Source organism: Pogona vitticeps, chromosome 2, assembly GCF_051106095.1.
Source record: "Pogona vitticeps strain Pit_001003342236 chromosome 2, PviZW2.1, whole genome shotgun sequence".
Lineage (NCBI taxonomy): Eukaryota > Metazoa > Chordata > Lepidosauria > Squamata > Agamidae > Pogona > Pogona vitticeps.
The window spans coordinates 37,781,470-37,796,933 of record NC_135784.1 but is presented as its reverse complement, the minus strand read 5'-3'; the positions used below and the strand labels follow the sequence as shown (position 1 = coordinate 37,796,933).

At 42.5% G+C, this 15,464-nt stretch overlaps 1 long non-coding RNA gene across 1 annotated transcript; it reads left to right on the top strand.

Moving 5' to 3' along the window:
* The first annotated feature begins 1,111 nt into the window (after positions 1-1,111).
* LOC144587635 (uncharacterized) lies at positions 1,112-7,507 on the top strand. The gene is made up of 2 exons (XR_013542804.1): positions 1,112-1,182; positions 6,672-7,507. It is a non-coding gene; the product is annotated as an uncharacterized LOC144587635 (long non-coding RNA).
* The last annotated feature ends 7,957 nt before the right edge of the window (positions 7,508-15,464 follow it).

Sequence of the window (15,464 nt, the reverse complement as noted above, 5' to 3'; positions counted from 1 at the left end):
TGCCTCCCTCCTCTCTCAATCAGCCATTCCCAGCCACTGAGAAAATTTCCCAGAAGGGTCTCCCAATCTGTGTTCTCCTAACTTCTAAATTTCTTCACACTCTTCTTTTATATTCTTGTCTACATTATTTTTTAATTACTTTCTACAGTACTCCAAAAGAGGTTTCACTTGTGCATAATGAAGTGGAACTAGTATTTCTCCTATCTTGGAGAGTATAGTTCTGTGCGTATAGATAAAAACAAAATAAAAATAAATGAACAAAAAAGACAAAAACAAGGTGACTCTTTAAAGACTGTTTAATATTTTAATGTGAGCTTTCAGGAACAAGGCCATCTTCTCATACAGTTCTATGAGTGCAGCATAAGTTCACGTTAGACTTTTTTGCAGCTTCTGAACAACTCCATCATGATTTTTTGCATACACTATTGCTCAGACAAGTACCTGCCATACTGTATCTGTGTATTTGATTCTTTTAAAAGAAGTACAGACCTTTGCACTTCCTTCTGAGTCCTTTGCCTGTTTCAATCCCGTTTTCCATCTAAATTCATAAATAGCAAATATTAATTATAAGATTAGATTTAGAGATTAAGGAAGGCTGTTGTTACTATATTTACTATACAGTGGTGCCTCGCTTGATGAGGATAATCCATTCCGTTCGAATTGCTATTAAGCGAAATCCTCGTCAAGCGAAATGAAAAAGCCCATTGAAACGCATTGAAAACCACTCAATGCGTTCCAATGGGCGAAATACCTCAGTGTCCAGCAAAGATCCTCCATAGGGCGGCCATTTTCTGGTGCCTGTAATGCGAGGAATCTGTCCTAAGCACAGCGGGGAGCCATTTTAAACAGCGGGCGGCCATTTTGAAACCCGACGATCAGCTCTTTTCTGATCACCGTAAAGCAAAAAATCAGTTCCCAAAGCAGGGAACTGATCATCGTGAAGTGATTTTTCCCATTTAAAACATCATTTTGCGATCGCAAGAGCGATCACAAAAACTTCATCGTTAAGCAATTTCCTCATCTAACAAGATAATCGTCAAGCGGGGCACCACTGTATTTGTCAAACAGGACATTATCTCCAGGCTGAACAATAGCTTTTGTTTATTTAACACAGTTGTCACTCTTACCAGGCACTTCCCTTATGAAGCGCAGGTTGGCCTTCAATTCATCACTCAGATTAAGGTAAGAGAAAATGACTGGTCCAAGGTCACCAAGTCAGCATTAAAGTTAGGCAGGCACTTCAATCTGGAATTTCGCAATCTTAGGGGGGCACCCAAGCCATTCCACCACACTGGCTGAATCACCTAGTTTTGTGGCGTGATATAAAGGGTGCAAATTTTGAATGAAAAATGTCCCAAGTTAAGAAATCAACATAGCTATTATAAGTTGCATATTAAGTTGGTGATTAACTTAGGGCAGTTTGCCTCGAAAAGGTACGTCATTTTCATAGCTACACAAGAGGATTTTGGCCAGCGATGTATACAACTTTCTCTCCAGTTCCTTGGAGGGGATGATGGTTTACTGTAAATCAGCATAGATAGTCATCTGTGCTCAGAAAGTAGTCTGTGTTTTATGCTTGAATGCATAAATAAATAAGAGGACCCAAGTAAAATGTCATGGGTACACATTAAATACATACATACATACATACATACATACATACATACATACATACATACATACATACATACATACATACATACATACATGCATGCATGCATGCCAAAGTTTAGTAGGCATCCTTCAGTCTTGAGAGACTATGGTAATGTGCTCTGAATAGAGGTCTTGGAACAATGTCTAGTATGGCTGGGAAGGCCAATTTGAGAGTGACAATCCCTTCCACACTGAAGACAAATACAATCTGTCTCCTGTCCAGCTCCCTGATTTGGCTGGTTTAGGGACTGCTTCTTTGCCTCAGCCTGCTGGACAAGGGTCTCTTCAAAATGGGAGAGGCCATGCTTCACCGCCTGCCTCCAGGCTGAACGCTCAGATGTCTGTTGAGGTCCATTCCAAAGGCCTTCAGATCCTGCTTGCAGATGTCCTTGTATCGCAGCTGTGATCTCCCTCTAGGGCCCTTTCCCTGCACTAATTCTCCATATAGGAGATCTTTTGAAATCCCAGTGGCAGCCATTCTCACAACATGCCCAGCCAACGTAGATGTTGCTGTTTCAGTAATGTATACATGCTAAAAATTCCAGACCTTTGTCCTACCAGGTGATACCAAAAACACATATGGAAGGTCTTCAGCTTCCTCACCTGCATGAAGGGTCCAGGACAAGGGTGTCCAACCTTTCACCTTCCCTGGGCCACATTAGAAGATGAAAATTTGGTTTGGGCCACACATACATTTGATTTGGGCCGCATGGGGGGGCAGCCCTAGCCATCCTCCGCAGCCCCTCTCCAAGCGCGCTTACCAGCAGCTACGATCTCAGACAGCAGAGGCTGCCAGCTTCGACTCCGGTGGCTTTATGGGGGGGTCCCACCTATTGACGGGGATGGCTCAATGCAGTCATGCAGCCCCCCTGTCCCCTCCCCTCCCACTCCTTCCTTCCTTTCCTCTCTCCCCCTCTACTATTGTGACATGCCTTGGCCACATTCTGGCCGCAAGCGCCGGCAGTGTAACTTGAAACTTTGGAATTTCTTTAAAAATAAAAAAATGCACTGGGCCACATTACGAGCTGACCTGGGCTGCATGAGGCCCTCGGGCCGCAGGTTGGACAAGCCTGGTCCAGGATTCACTGCAATACAGGAGTGTGCTCAGGACACAAGCTCTCTAGACCTGGATCTTGGTATATGCTGCCAGCTTCTTCTTAACAGCTTCTTATTAAAAAAGTAAACAAGTTAATAAATAAATGCATAGCTGATCCTTCTTTTTCAGGATCTTCTCTCAAACAAATAGTTTGATTCTCCCAGTTCAGATTCATGATCTCTGTTTGGAGTGTTGTTTGGATTATATAACACAAGACTGGGTAGGTTCAGGGAGCTGTCAGCCCTCTAAACACCATGTCTCTTCTCATGTTTTTCTGCCTCTGGCCCGCTCTCTGCAAAGTCTCGCCCTTCTTCCGTTAGCTTAATTTTATCCTCTGGCAAGCTGCATTATGCAGCTAAGGTGACTCGATGAATTCAAAACTTGATACCGAGACAAAGTCAGATTATCCTCCGGCACCCGCAACCAAACCATCCTTTCCATTCCCTTGCATTCAGAGATAATGGATCCTGAAGTGGCCGGGCCAGAAAAGTAGCTGCTTCACAGTATCACCTGAAAGAGATGGCATAATAAAAACCAATATTCCTGGCAGCTTCATGGTCTCTCTCTCTCTCTCTCTTCTCTTTTTTCGTAGAGGAAAAAAAGAGATTTCTCTTGGCTGCCAAGGCAAAAGAACATCTGAGCACAGGGATGCCTATACGGAGAGTCAGTTCTACAAAATAAAAATAAACCAGCCTTGAAAGAAGGTGCCGGCCCTTGGGCCATTGTGACAGTCACTGACCCGTCTTGCTGGAAGACCTCCCCAGAATATTTACTCTCCTGTATATATGTTTTTCTTTTTTGCATGATCAAAAAGTGGGTGTTGTCAGTGAACATTCCAAGAAGGAAGGATGCAATGAGTGGGTCTTTATCAAAGCTAGGAAAAGTTAATTTTTGGACTATAGCTACTGCAAGCCAGTTCTCGTCCTGGCTGGAGGTTCTGACAGTTGTCTTTACAAGCCACCACTGGGATTCTCTGGGGGCAATGGCTCCCTCTGGCTTGGTATGTGCTTGAGAATCCCAGCAGGAACTCTTTAACTGGCAGCTAGGAATGATTGGATGTCATGCCTTTTGTGACACAGAGCAACAGGATTTGTTGAACCTCAACCTCTCAGTAAACATCCATAGGATGCAACAAGATTTTAGCCTCTGTGTTCAGCCAGGCTTCCTGCTGGATAAGTGAGCACAGGACTGTAATGTTACATGAATATCAGGTTGTCACTGGCTGCTACTGTTATGTTGAAACCAGAAGTGGTTGTAAAGATTTAGTTTCAACAGGTACAGAAGATCAACCTTATGCAGAACTGCCAATAAAGTCATTTCATTTGGAAAATTCAAAGTTCATCCTGAAGTTTCTAAACCTGATCATTGCAAAGTTAGTGTTATAAATATATGTGTGTGTGTGTGTGTTTAGTCATTTAGTCGTGTCCGACTCCTCGTGACCCCATGGACCAGAGCACGCCAGGCCCTCCTGTCTTCTACTGCCTCCCGGAGTTGTGTCAGGTTCATGTTGGTTGCTTCGCAGATACTGTCCAGCCATCTCATCCTCGGTCGTCCCCTTCTCCTCTTGCCATCACACCTTCCTAACATCAAGGTTTTTTCCAAGGACTCTTTTCTTCTCATGAGATGGCCAAATTACTGGAGCCTCAGCTTCAGGATCTGTCCTTCCAGTGAGCACTCAGGGTTGATTTCCTTTAGAACTGATAGGTTTGTTCTCCTTGCAGTCCAGGGGATTCTCAAGAGCCTCCTCCAGCACCACAATTCAAAGGCATCAATTCTTCGGCGGTCTGCTTTCTTTATGGTCCAGCTCTCACTTCCATACATCACGACAGGAAAAACCATAGCTTTGACTATTCGGACTTTTGTTGGAAAGGTGATGTCTCTGCTTTTCAAGATGCTGTCAAGATTTGTCATCGCTTTCCTCCCAAGAAGAAGGCGTCTTTTAATTTCAGGGCTGCTGTCTCCATCTGCAGTGATCATGGAGCCCAGGAAGATAAAATTTGACACTGCCTCCGTATCTTCCCCTTCTATTTCCCAGGAGGTGATGGGACCAGTGGCCATGATCTTAGTTTTTTTGATGTTGAGTTTCAGACCGTTTTTTGCACTCTCCTCTTTCACTCTCATTACAAGGTTCTTTAATTCCTCCTCACTTTCTGCCATCAGAGTGGTATCATCTGCATATCGGAGGTTGTTGATATTTCTTCCGGCAATCTTAATTCCGGCTTGGGTTTCTTCCAGTCCAGCCTTCCGCATGATGTATTCTGCATATAAATTAAATAAGCTGGGGGACAATATACAGCCTTGCCGTACTCCTTTCCCAATTTTGAACCACTCAGTTGTTCCATGACCAGTTCTAACTGTTGCTTCCTGTCCCACATATAGGTTTCTCAGTAGACAGATAAGGTGGTCAGGCACTCCCATTTCTTTAAGAACTTGCCATAGTTTGTTGTGGTCCACACAGTCAAAGGCTTTTGCATAGTCAATGAAGCAGAAGTAGATATTTTTCTGGAATTCTCTGGCTTTCTCCATAATCCAGCGCAAGTTAGCAATTTGGTCTCGAGTTCCTCTGCCTCTTCGGAATCCAGCTTGTACTTCTGGGAGTTCTCGGTCCACATACTGTTGAAGCCTACCTTGCAGGATTTTGAGCATAACCTTGCTAGCGTGCGAAATGAGTGCAATTGTACGGTAGTTGGAGCATTCTTTGGCACTGCCTTTCTTTGGGATTGGGATGTAGACTGATCTTTTCCAATCCTCTGGCCACTGTTGAGTTTTCCAAACTTGCTGGCATATTGAATGTAGCACCTTAACAGCATCATCTTTCAAGATTTTAAATAGTTCAACTGGAATGCCATCACCTCCACTGGCCTTGTTGTTAGCCAGGCTTTCTAAGGCCCACTTGACTTCGCTCTCCAGGATGTCTGGCTCAAGGTCAGCAACTACATTGTCTGGGTTGTCCGGGATATCCAAATCTTTCTGATATAATTCCTCTGTGTATTCTTGCCACCTCTTCTTGACGTCTTCTGCTTCTGTTAGGTCCCTCCCATTTTTGTCTTTTATCATGTTCATCTTTGCGCAAAATGTTCCTCTAATATAAATATATATTTCCTTAAAAATATATGCTTTCCTTAAAACAGAGGTAGTGAGCCCGATCTTGAAAGGGAAAGCAAGAAACAGTGAAACAGACACTTCTTTAGCTGTGAAGTCAGATATTTTAGCTGCTGTAACCCTCCTTGACAAAGGAATGTGAGAATTTTGAATGCTCTGCCTTAAGCACGTTGCAAAAAAATTCCTGACTCTGCTTTGAAAGCAATTTTGAAATATTTGTGTTCTTCACTGTGGAATGCGCTCACTTTTATTTAGACTGAGCGTGTTTGCTAGAACAGTAGTGCAAATAGCTATAGTAGTGCAGGGGGGTGATGGAATTCATAGATTTGGAAAGAAACAACGTATTATTTTTCATTTGCCTTTTAAAGCTTTTGCGCTTTTGATCTCTGCAGGCCAATATGCAGCTTTAACATGAAGCAATGCTAATGAGCATTTGGAGGCTTTAATTTATGAGGCATCTGACAGCATTGTCGTGAATTGGATATGAGATGCTTGTGATTATGTCGGCATGCTGAAGAATAAACCAGCTGCTATTTGTTCTGTGAGCATTCAGAGAACACCCTCTTGTTAATGGCCCATAGCATGATCTGGCATCTGGTAAACTAATACGTTGTCATTTTTACAGTCAAAGTCGCCACAAATCATTAATGAATCCAACAACTTCTTATGTTGTCTGAAATACACCAATTACTGTAAAAGTGTTCCTATTACCAGCATGATTGAAAGATGGTAGCCAAAGAGTAACTTGTTAGCACAGGCTCTTGCTGCAAGGACAGTAATGAACTGCTCATTCTAACACTTGTTATTTCTTTTTAATCAGGAAGGATATTTGGGCTGGATTATTTACACCATACTTTGCAGCAGCATTCAAGGTAGTGAGCAGAAAAGCATTCAGGTGGTCACCATCCCCTGTCAGCTTCTGCCTGAGACAAGAACCAGACAAGATGGGCCAGTGAGATGAACTCTATTTTCTGGAATTAGTCTCTCTCTGTCTCTCTATGAGTATGTCTCCATATGATCTTGCTCCTTTCAGTTGAATGGAAGATATCCATATGTCAAAAGACTGCATGAACTTTATAAGACTTTTGTTCATTTGGGAAAAACGTCTAAGCCCCTAGATTTATTACAGGATGGTATATTTTCATTCTTAGGTATGATAAGGAATATAGTATACAATCATATATTTTACAGCAAAAGGCAGAGCTTCTTAAAGAGACCCAAACAGTTGCTAAAGTAAGTTTTTTTTTCCTTATTCCAATTTGATTTCATACCCTTGACTGCAGGATAGAAAACTTCAGGGTAAATGTGTGTGTTAGGTGTGCAAATGGGGTATTACAATTTGGAGAAATTCTGGTTCTAAAACACGGTCTGATGATAATCAGTAACATCACTAATCAAGGACATGAGAAAATCTAAGGCAACTTGTGCTGAGTGATTTACCTGTGGGATTGACCCTCAAATTCTGGAACAGTGATACCTTTCCTGTAGCCCCTCTCCAGGGAAGCACAGCCTAAATGGCCATAAACGTCGAGTGCATTTGTGTTGCAACTATTGGTCCTCACCGACCAGATAGGCGGGGTATAAATTAAATAAAATTAAATAAATAAATAAACAAACAAACAAACAAACAAACAAACAAACAAATAAATAAATAAATATTGAATAAAGCTCTTTCAGACTTGAAAATGCAAATGGTTGTAGCAGAGGGAGTCAATAAAGGAATTAATGTGATGTCTCTTACGTATTTGTTGTGTGTGACACAGTGCAGCTATGCTCAGTATCAAACCTGCAGATGGTCAGGACTCAGGGGCTGAGTAAAAAAAGACACACTCAGCAGCAAACTTTGTGAGGCGAGCCCAGGCAGCCTCCAGAGCCAAGGCAGCTGAAGCAGGACGAAGAGGAGGAGGAGGAAGCACCACTGGGTGTTGAGGCGGCCACTGGCTGGGCTGGTGCTGGTGGTGCCAAGAGAGAAAGAGAGCCAGAGAGCCGCTTCCCTGGAAGAGACAGTGACAGCTGCTGTTGGTGGCTTGGAGGCGCTCTTCAAGGACGGTCCGGTAGCGAGCTCCACTCTCAGGCATCGCTCTCCCCCAAGACAGCGCCTCTTGCACCCTCCATCCGGAACTGCAACCTGCCAGCTGGCAGATAGGTGGGCTGACTGGCAGGCTGCAGTTCCAGATGGAGGGTGCAAGAGGTGCTCTCTTGGGAGAGAGCCGGCGAGCGAGGCGAGGATTTTTTTTTTTTACTCTTGACAGCAGAGGACGTGTGGGTGCTTCAGGGGGCAGGCAAGGTGGGAGCAATAAACTATCATCCGGCGGGGCTGCAAATGGCCCCCGGGCCACATGTTTGAGACCCCTGCCATAGAGCATCTGACAGCAGTGATAGACAACAGTGACTCAGGTACAGCAAGACTGCAGTATCTACAGGGAATCAATTCCAAGCCTTCCCACAGAAGACAGATATAGAAACCTTCTCTCTATATATAAAACATGCATTTCGGGGGGGGGGGGGCGGGAGGGGCGGCCAGGATATTTAATATTTTCAGGCAGGGGATAAGTGAAGAAGCCATAAATACTGATCCCGCAAATACAGCAGTCCTACTGTATACACTTTCTTCTTGCATTATAACCCCGACCTTCTAACAGAAGTTGCTGTGTCTCTGTTGTTTTTCAAACCCTTTGTTTGAAGTTTGGGAAGAAAAACAAATGGATGGTGCTGGAGACCACATACGCCAGGTGACGTTTGTAAACTAAGCCTGAACTCACTCATGTAAGGCATCTGCCCTGAATGTTTGGGGTTCTTATCTACAATAACCACATAGCCTTTTCCTAATTATTTCTTGCACTTCTACTGCTAAAAACTGAAGCCTTGATTTTAACCTGGTAAATATTGTAATTGGTCATATGCAAGTCAGACTACAATTGGATAATTACACCTGAATACAACTGAAATGCAATCACTGACTTCTTAAGTATCATCATTTTGTCATTGAAATTTGCACCGAACAACTTACACCAGTGACTTACATCAGTGGGTGCAAGTAGAGTGGTGCCTCAACTTACAAAGTTAATTTGTTCCGGAATTCTGGTCGTAACTCGAAATGGTTGTAACTCGAAGCACCATTTCCCATAGGAATGCATTGAAATGCAATGAATCAGTTCTGGCCATAGAAAAAAATCACCAAAAAAACCCCCCATGACACTGCAAGACCCATCAGAAACGCGATTAATCTGTTCTTGCCGAAGTGGGGGGGCAGAAAAGCAACCAAACCATGCAAAACCCTTCAGAAATGCAAAAAAGCAAAGCAGAAAGCAAACAAACTGTGCAAGACCCATCGGAAATGCAAAAAAAGCAAATCAGAAAGCAAACAAATCGTGCAAGACACATCGGAAATGCAAAAAAAGTGAAGCAGAAAGCAAACAAACCATGCAAGACACATCGGAAATGCAAAAAAAGAAAAGAAAGAGAAAGCAAACAAACCATGCAAGACCCATCGGAAATGTGGGGGACCCAAAAGCAAACAAACCCCCAAGATCCATTGCAAAAAACCAAACCCTTCAAGATCCATCACAGCACAGAAACATAACCCCCCAAACCAAAACCACACTGCAAAACCCACCCAGAACAGTTTTTAAAAAGCAGAAAGCAGCACCTTACCTTACCACAATCCGAGGCCTCCTCCAATCGCACTCACTCTAACTGCTGTGGCGAAAGAGCTACAAAGAAGCAGCCTCTTCACCTACCAACAGTTAGCAATTTGAATTCCCCACCTTTTCCCCCTGCCTTTTTCTGTTCATAATTGGAAGCTCCGGCCGCAAGTAGAAGCAAAATTTTGCGGCCGGACCTGGTTGTAACTCAAAATGGTCGTATGTCAGCACGTTCGTAAGTCGAGGCACCACTGTAACAGAATGGTGACCACTGTATTTTATATTCTCTTTCTGTACTGGATGAAGCCTTTAGTAGCACACAGTTCAACAAGCAAGCAAATTATCTGAACGCCTGCTTGCATGATTAGGCTTATCCCTATGCATGTTTTCTCTCAAGTTCCATCTTGTTCAGTGGGGTTTTTTTTAATCCCTGGGAACCATGCAGATGATTTCAGCCAAAGATCCCAACAATTTGAAGTGGAAGCAATTTCATCCACCCAGGCTTGCCTTCAGAATTTCCTTCCCTTTCTCTCTTCCTAAAGTTATTCTACTCATCACAAGAACTCTGATTTTGAAACCCCTAGGCTGAATAAATCTTGTGAGATAATAAATATTTTGAAGATAATAAATATTCTGAACAACATGATGCCATCTGCCCCTCAAAAAGCAACAAGTGCAGTGTCAAAAGGTTCGCCTTTCCCTTCAGGCGGCCCCTCCATGTCAGCAGGAAATAATAAAGGTTGAGTCCTTATAACTTTAACAACAGAACTTTTATTGCCACCTCCACTCTCCAGCACTTCCTTTAACGGTTCCAACGGTTTACAACTTGGTAACAAAGCCTCATCAACATGCTCCAAACATTGAACATAGTCCCAAGGGGTTAACGGCGATGGTCCCCAAAGGGTTTCTTGTAACCCCAATGAGGGGGTGGGGGACTCCTCTTGGCACAGATTGTCCCACAGCATTTGTGCCGAATCCACCCCCTCTCATCCGGACCCTCCTCGAACTCCCCTCTCTTTCCACCGCGCTCTCGCTGCTCTTCTTCTTTCCACGGAGCCACGGTTACTTTCCACTCTTGGGTTGGTGTACGCACTGGTGGATATTGGTGAGGTGAGGGATCTGGCAAGAGTCTGCCCACTCGCAGGTTTGGAAGATCTCTTATTAAACCTAGGGTGCGAACTTTCTCAAATGCTTGCCTTTTTTCATCTCTCTTCTTTCTCTCATATTCCTCCACCACCGCACTAAACCACACTACTCCCCCCTTCTCCTTCTCTCCCCTTCCAACTGTCACTCCTGACTCCTCCCACTCCCCTTCAGCCAAACACACTTCCACCTTTACCTCCCCTTCTTTATCTGTTAACCCTTTCCTCTCTTCTTTATTACTTTCGCTGCTATTCAGCTGTTCTTTCTTTCCATCATCTTTTTCCTCTTTCTTCTCTGCGGACGGCACACTCTCTCTTTCTACACCTTCACATGCAGGAAATGAACATCATGTTGTTCCAAAGTTAGGGTCTCCCCATTACTTCTTTCATTTCAGTTTCATGTCAGAGGTCCTTTTTATCGACATTACACTAGCCGCATGTTGTCTGATGCTCAGGGCAGTATAGTACATAGGAATAAAATGTGCAGGATTTTTACCCCCTTCTCAAGATGGACCAAGACTAGAAATCCTATTTTCAAAAGGTCAGTCACCTCTTTCTGCACAATAATTTTGTCCTTCAAGTACTTGTTTCCTTTTTAAAGTTTATATCAGTGGTTAGAAAGGCTGCCTGAGGCAGTTTATTTCCCGTTACATCTCTTCCCTGTGTAAAGCATTTCCTCCTAAATCCTTTTAATGGATGACCTTTCCTTAGCTTAAGTTCATGCCCCTTTCTTTCTTTCTTTCTTTTTTCTCTCTGACACAATCGCCTATAACTTTATACAGGTTGCTATTTTTTCTCTGGAAGTCTCCTATACTTTGGAAGAGTGGCCTGCTAATTTGTTATCTGCAGAACATACCTGTTCCCCCCCCCCCCCAATTCCATGACATACTTTAAGTTCAGAATTAGCCCTGTGGCATTTTTGTCCAGTCCTCTCATTTCCTGGTGCATTGAGTTCTGGGCAGATATTTCTTAAAATTTTATTTCATAAAACTGTCAGTTTCCAATTCAAAAGACAGCTTGCATGTCCTTAATGGAAACGGTGGCTACAATCCTGTTCAAGCTGGTGTAACGTACATTTATGCCTGTGGAAGTGGGCCAGACATTACAGTCCGGCAGACAGCATTTGCAATTGGTCACATGGTTCATTTCACGGTTGCACAGTCCATCACATGGTTCACAACTGCTCAGTCAATGACACACTTTGTGATGGAGCAGTTCATAATGGCACCATCAAACACGGGCTTCACATCACAACCGTTGTGCAAAATGCATGCAGAAGTACTTTATGGATATTAACTTCTGCTCTGCCACAGGTTTTTTTTCTATCACTTCTGCCGCTTCACATTAAGTACATGTAGCTACACAACAGGATTTCAACCGTGGACTGATAGTTGCTTAGCAACTGTGACTTGCCCTGTTACAATGAAGGAGGTATACACAATGTCCAGCCCACAAAGGTTTCCCATCCAGACTTTCAAGCATGTTCTATTGTTATCTCAAAGCAGTGATCGGGGATAAGGCCATTTATACCTAGGGAAGCTGTTGCCTGAAAACAAGGTTTAATTTGCAGACCATTAAGCTGTGGCATGGAACTGAGCCATGCTGGGAAGCAGTTGCACGGGTGCATACCTGCTCTAAAAAATGCATAGGATTGAGCTGTGCTTTGTATGCCTCCTAAGAAAAGGGTCTAAACCAGTTTTGAACTACATCTGACCTACCCGCTTTGCTCTGGTGGAATCTTGTCTTCTTAGCCCTACCTACTGCTGGACTGCAACCCCCAAATTCTTCCCAAATTGGAACTTGCTTTCTAGGCAAAAAATATACTCTACCCTTCCCACAAAAACAAGAGTTGCATCAGCTGAATGTCTGAACCAGTGCAGAAGGTACAGAATGGTCTTTCAAGGACAGGCACTCACAGCCTTAACTAAGAGCTACCCTGTACTTCAAAAGGAAAAAAGGATGCCATGTTTTCTATGACAAAAGGCAGCCTGAATGTTGACAACATCAATGGCAGCAGTCAAGATGGTCTGCAGGATACCCTCTTCTGCTCATTACTATTCGCCCTTGTTAAAAAAAAGTCCTGACAATTACTTTGTGCTTGGGGGAGAGGTGGATAACTGATGAAAAAAAGGAGTCAACTTCTGGGATTTTCCCTATCATGGTGTCACTTTGAGGATGGGTGTCAGGAGGAGAGGGTTTCCTGTAGAGCAGTGGTCCCCAACCTTGGGCCTCCAGATGTTCTTGGACTACAACTCCCAGAACCTCTGCTGGCCAGGATTTCTGAGAGTTGAAGTCCAAGATCATCTGGAAGCCCAAGGTTGGGGACCACTGCTGTCGAGCATCTTGACTGCTCCCATTGGTGCTGGCAATATTCAGGCTGCCTTTGCTACTTAAAGCTTCATTTTTCCTGCTGGCACAATATTATATGGACTATCCAGCCATTTCCTGGCTTTTTGAATTGTGGGTACAGAGGCACAATATCTCACATTCGTAAAACAGAGATTTTTATTTTATTTTATTTTAATTGAACAATCTTGCAGGAACCATTTGAATTTGGCTGTTATTTTGGAGAACTGGCATACTTGTTTTATTGTGTCTGTAAACTCTGAGTATATTTGCCAAAGTTGGGGAAAGTGATAAATCAAGAAGGCTTCCAGCTCATCCTCTCTGTGGCCACTATTTTAAGTCTATGCCCTGAAATGAAGTAAACAGAAAGTACTGATCTGTTGAGCAGCCAAAGCCACAGATGGGACTCTCTGAATTTTTAATAAGTTCAGCAAATTCCTAGTTGGTACTTTTCCAACAATTGCAGGAACTAGTTTTTTATACTGCCACATTTTTTTGTTCCTTAGGTTGTTCTGGTATCTTGGTGTAATTTCTCAGCTAGTTCAGTTGGCACCACTTCAGCATTAAATTTGCAGCATTTCCAGTTCATTCTCTGGAAACCTTGTTTTTTGGGGGTTGGTTAAGAGGATTTCCTTTTTTTTCTTTTTTAAAGTCTGCTAGCATGTCCAGTGTTTCTCAGCATTTACATACATGGCCACTGTGTTATCAGGGGATCAGTGCTTCCAGCTGTCAACTTGGGATGTGCATGGTTTATTAGAATCAGATTGCAAAGGTGCCTGAGGTGATGATAAGTAGTTTTAGTGGTTGTTGTGGGGTTTTTTGGGCTCTTTGGCTGTGTTCTGAAGGTTGTTCTTCCTAACGTTTCGCCAGTCTCTGTGGCCGGCATCTTCAGAGGAACAGAGCACAGAGCGCTGTCCTCTGAAGATGTCAGCCACAGAGACTGGCGAAATGTTAGGAAGAACAACCTTCAGAACACAGCCAAAGAGCCCAAAAAACCCACAACAACCACTAGATCCCGGCCGTGAAAGCCTTCGCGAATACATGAGTAGTTTTACTCTAATCTTGCAAGCTCAGGTGGGCACAACATACTTTAACAACACAGGACAGTTGGATAGAAAATCTCTATGAACCATTTCAGAAGTCCTTCGCTGAAATCAGCTGGGAAGGGGAAGAACACACAATTTGATCAGACTTCTGAATGGTAGAAATTTAGATAAGCCTCAATACCTTTACAGTTGACAAATGTCCTGTATTACAAGGACTTTTGACTGTAGCTCTCTGACTCTCTAATCTCCTCAACACTAATTATTATGAGATTATTACTTTAGAATTTTCCATTGTGAGACCTTGAGTATCTTTTAGAATAAAGCAATCATTTTCTTGATAATTCTTATACATAAGGGTGGTTGGCTTTGAAGAAGTTGAACAAAATGTTATAGTTATTAACATCAGATTTCGGTAAGATGGAATTGGGGATATTTTAGAGGACTTTCATAAATGAGCTAATTAATATTAATTCAGAATGATGAGAAGATGAAAATATTTTGGAACTATTTCAGTCTGAGAGAAATACCTTCTTAAACCTCTATTGGGGATGGAGGGGAGTCTAAGGGCCAGAAAAACGATTAATATATACTTTTAAAAATAAATATAGGTACCCAGGCAGACAACACGGAACACAAGCAAGACTCCTAAGAGAATTGAAATATTAAATGGCGTAGAAATGATGCAGAAATAGAGTGACTGGTAGACAAATGGTATCAACTCACATGTAAATGGTAACTGCCAAACCAAGCTCAGTACTAAAGAAATAGAGCTAAACAAAAGTTCACAAAGCATTCTTTATACAAATAATTCTGAAAGATACAATCTTCATAATGAGAGCATCTCAGAAATACAACAGAAATGGTGTTTTAATGGGCCTTTTAATGGTGGGTAATTTTTTGTTGTAGTAGTTTTTGAATGGTTTTTAAAGTTATATTAATTTCTTGCATGTACTAGAGTGTTAATGTGTTCAGACAACAACAACAACAACAACAACAACAACAACAACAACAACAACAACAACAACAACAACAACAACAACAACAACAACAACAACAACAACAACATGATACAGTGGAAAAATTAGCACACTTGTCATATTGCAAAAAAACATACTTGCCAACCTCCCAAAACCCATGGGAAAATCAGGTAGAGAACGTTTCAGAAAATGACATAACACAATAGAGCAGTAGCAATAGAATGAAAAAAGTGTCTGGATCATTGACATTACAATTCCAGGTGATGCCAGAATTGGAAATAAAGAATTGGAAAAACTAAACCGCCATAGTGTTTGCCACTAATCAGTACAGAATACAAGTGAAAGAAAGAAAGAAAGAAAGAAAGAAAGAAAGAAAGAAAGAAAGAAAGAAAGAAAGAAAGAAAGAAAGACGAGCCATGATTGACCCATCCATAATGTATTGAATCTTAGAATGATGA